Genomic DNA, 4,298 nt, shown 5'->3' with positions numbered 1-4,298 from the left:
TATAAACCAGCAAACATTAGAAAGACTGCAATGCCTTAAATATTTGGGTATAAAAATCGACGAAAAGTTAAACTTTAATGATTATACTGTGAGCAAAATCGCAACGAAGTTATACTTCATGCGACGTACGTGCAAATTCTTAAAGAGAAAGTATAAAATAATGGTATACAGAGCTATAATAGAACTCCTACTAAATTATTGCCCCACTATATTATTCATAATAATTTATTATTCATAAAAATTAAGCATTTTTCCGATATTATGAAACGGTGAGCCATATAATAAATTTAGATATCAATTTCGGCTCTGGAACTCGTCCTTTCAGAGCGACTACATACATATTATAGAAAAATAAACCTTATCATTGTGGATATAGACCTGGTACTGGGATTCGCCATTCTATTTTAACGATTATCGAATCGTTAAGAAAACTTAACGACGATTTTAACGATTTGACAATTCGCTAAACATATTTTAACGAAATTCGCTATCGCTTGATCAGCTGTTGTCGTTAACTACTTACTCGATTACTCGTTAAATAAACGACGAATATTTTGAAGTTGTTAGAGGCATCGACAAAGTAAATTTGATATTTCTTTTGACTTAAAATAAAATAATATAGATCACGATTTTACTTAAATAATTACCCTGCAGTGAAAAGCTAAACCAGTATGCACAAATTCCAGTTCATGAACTATTATTTAAGGATAAAAGTCATACCAGTTCGTTATGAACCATAATTATACCAGTTTCGCGCAGAAAAAATTAAACTAGTTGGTAGAAATTCTAGTTTGAAAACTGGTATTAAATGGGAGAGTCATACCAGTTCCTCATGGACTATAATTATACCAGTTCTCCGCAGTGAAATGCCAAACCAGCCAGTATAAATGCTAGTTCACTAACCAGTATGTGCTAAAGCGACGGCCTACCATTTCGGCGATTTCGAACAACTTATGCGATTAGCGACATCTGTCTTTGAATAGACATAACCAAAACTAAAACGTGGTTAATTGCTTTCATCACAATTGTCGGCTGTGGCGTCGAGTGAAGACTACCGATTCTGGTTCCGAGATCTCAGGTTCGAGTGCGCGTGGAGGTTGTTAAAGTAAAGTAAGTAAATTAATTTAAATAATTATTTCAATTTAAATATAAAATAAAAATTGTACATAAATTTAATTTGATTTGGAAAAAACCTAAATACTTACTCAAATACCATTAAAAAATTAAAATAAATAATTTTTTGTTCTTTTTAAAACAATAAATTTAAAAATTACACAAGAGATATAAATAAAAAAATTAACAAATAAAAAAAACAAAAATAAAAAAAAGGTTCGCTCACTGTGATTCGAACTCGGATCTCTGGATTTGGCGTGCCAAAGCTTTACTCTGTCGACCATTGCCACTATTGCAGCGCCGCGAGCAAAATAATATACTTATGCTTTTCACGGGGGATGAATAGGCAGTCTATCCCGTCAACTGGTATGATGCTACTAGTTTTTCTACTGGTAGCGTGCTGATGCAGGAGCGGACAGTTCACATCTCCTATGACACCGCCATGTTAAAAATACCAGTCGCTAACATTGAAAAAGGATACAACGTGAACTAGTTGGGCTGAAACGCATACTGGTAGCATTCTGGTTCCCAACTGGTAGCTTTCCCTGCAGGGATATAAAGGAAAAACTTTTTGTTAAAAATGGCATTTGAGTATTTGGTATACGTTTTATCCCAAGATGAGGAGATAATAAGTCCTTCATCAGTAGATAGACGTTTGCTTCGAGAAGTGGACAGCCCTTTCCACTTGGCTGCAACTGAGTTTCGTAACCTTTACTGTTTAACCCCAGACTTGGTTGAAGATATTGTTTCCCAGCTTGATAGCCAATTGTGGGGTCGAAGAATAACTGCGATAACGGCAGAGAAACAGGTAAATAATGTAATTTTCAAGTATTTTTCATATACAATTGAATTTTGTAAATTTTAAAGGTTATAACTGCCTTGCGATTCTTCGCAACTGGCTCTTATCAACGTCCCATCGGAGAGCAATGGGGGATATCCATGAGCCAGTCGTCCGTAAGTCACTGTATACATTGCGTAACGGATGCAATAAACCGCACCATGTTTTTGGCAAAGGTTAGGTTTCCAATGACCCAAATAGAGCGGCAAGCTGCAAAAGAAATTTTCGCCTCAGCATCCGCACCATTTGTAGGAGGTACTATTGGGGCTATCGATTGCACTCATGTGTCAATCATGAGCCCAAAAAATCATGAAGAAGCGTATGTCAACCACCATGGATACCATTCTATCAGTGTGCAAATGGTAAGAGTAAAATTTGCTCAAGGGTTAAACTACTGAGAATAAAATTTATTTTATACAAATATAGATATGTGATCCAAATTTAAAGATATTGGCTGTCAATGCTAAATACCCAGGAGAGCGACGCGATTCATTTATTTGGAGCTCCTCTGCAGCGAAATTTTGAAAATGGAAACCATAACATGTTTTTTATTGGTAACTTTTTAAATCCACTGAAACTTATTTATTAAAATCAATTTAATTGAAAATGTCGAATATATATTTGCAGGTGACTCAGGATATCTTTTGGAGCAGTGGTTGATGACTCCTCTACCAAACTAACCAGAAGGGAGTCCTAAATTCCGCTACAATGAGGCATTGTGCAAAGCTCGAAACCCAGTCGAGAGACTTTTTGGCGTTCTCAAAGGAACTTGGCGATGCTTATCTCAGCAAAGGACTCTTTTGTATGATCCTGGATCTACTGGAAAAATAGTAAATGCATGCACAGTGTTGCATAACTTGCGATTGGGTGACCAAACATACGATCCCGAGAGTGAGTTCCCAGAGCCAAGGTCAAATAGCTGTAATGTAAATCACGACGCGCCGTCTTCAACAGCAAAACGCGTCCAAGACCGGCTAATTGCAAATTATTTTACATAAATAAAACGTTAATAAATAAAAATTCAGAAGAAATACAATAAAATTACTTTGGCATTATATTTACGGTGACCATATTAACCAACGTAAAATAAAGGACATTTTTTCAAAATGATTTGGGAATACGTACATACAACTTGTATGATAAAAGTACCTTATCCATATCGTAATTTATATCAAATATTTATCCGTTAATTATATTATTTAATTGTACAAGTTCCGTGCTGTAGCGAAAAATGAAGCCAAACCTTTTTCAAGGACTTCGCAATCCTTTGTTACCAAAATGCGTTTATCATTATTTATACTGCGCGCCGAAGTGGGCACACAGTGGTTTAAAATTGGAATTTAATGTTCATAATCCACCGGAGCCTTAATTTTTCAACCAAGTTTTACTAAAAAGCAAACAAAAATATATTTTGGTGCACATTTTTTATAACATTTCAAATTTATTTTTTGTGTATTTTTTTGTTTTNTCAAATAGCTGTAATGTAAATCACGACGCGCCGTCTTCAACAGCAAAACGCGTCCAAGACCGGCTAATTGCAAATTATTTTACATAAATAAAACGTTAATAAATAAAAATTCAGAAGAAATACAATAAAATTACTTTGGCATTATATTTACGGTGACCATATTAACCAACGTAAAATAAAGGACATTTTTTCAAAATGATTTGGGAATACGTACATACAACTTGTATGATAAAAGTACCTTATCCATATCGTAATTTATATCAAATATTTATCCGTTAATTATATTATTTAATTGTACAAGTTCCGTGCTGTAGCGAAAAATGAAGCCAAACCTTTTTCAAGGACTTCGCAATCCTTTGTTACCAAAATGCGTTTATCATTATTTATACTGCGCGCCGAAGTGGGCACACAGTGGTTTAAAATTGGAATTTAATGTTCATAATCCACCGGAGCCTTAATTTTTCAACCAAGTTTTACTAAAAAGCAAACAAAAATATATTTTGGTGCACATTTTTTATAACATTTCAAATTTATTTTTTGTGTATTTTTTTGTTTTGGTGAACCATGATAAAAACACTAGAACGTAAAATCATTCTCTCAATTCGTCGGCCATGATCTTTTTCTGACGTTTTCAAACATTTTAAAATCATATAAAATTGAAAATAAAAAAAATTAAATTGTTCACGATTGTTGTTGTTTGAGATTAAAAATGAGAATGTGTGTGTGAGATTGAGTTCGAATTTTAAAATTATATTGCTGGCAAACGTCAGACTGCCTCTCAATGATTTTACGTTGTATTGTTTTTATCATGGGTTGAACCATACGATTGTTTTCAACTAGTTTCTGTTATGTAACATTTATTAACTGGAACAGGAGAAT

At 33.9% G+C, this 4,298-nt stretch overlaps 1 pseudogene; it reads left to right on the top strand.

Annotated features, from left to right (window-relative positions):
- Window positions 1–1,644: 1,644 nt before the first annotated feature.
- On the top strand, window positions 1,645–2,977 carry LOC108363980 (putative nuclease HARBI1; annotated as a pseudogene).
- Window positions 2,978–4,298: the final 1,321 nt, after the last annotated feature.

The sequence above is a fragment of the Rhagoletis zephyria genome, unplaced genomic scaffold (assembly GCF_001687245.7).
Source record: "Rhagoletis zephyria isolate East Lansing unplaced genomic scaffold, Rhagoletis_zephyria_1.1 Rzeph_scaffold_01428, whole genome shotgun sequence".
NCBI classification, from domain to species: domain Eukaryota; kingdom Metazoa; phylum Arthropoda; class Insecta; order Diptera; family Tephritidae; genus Rhagoletis; species Rhagoletis zephyria.
The sequence above is the reverse complement of the archived record's forward strand: the minus strand, read 5'-3'. Positions and strand labels throughout refer to the sequence as shown.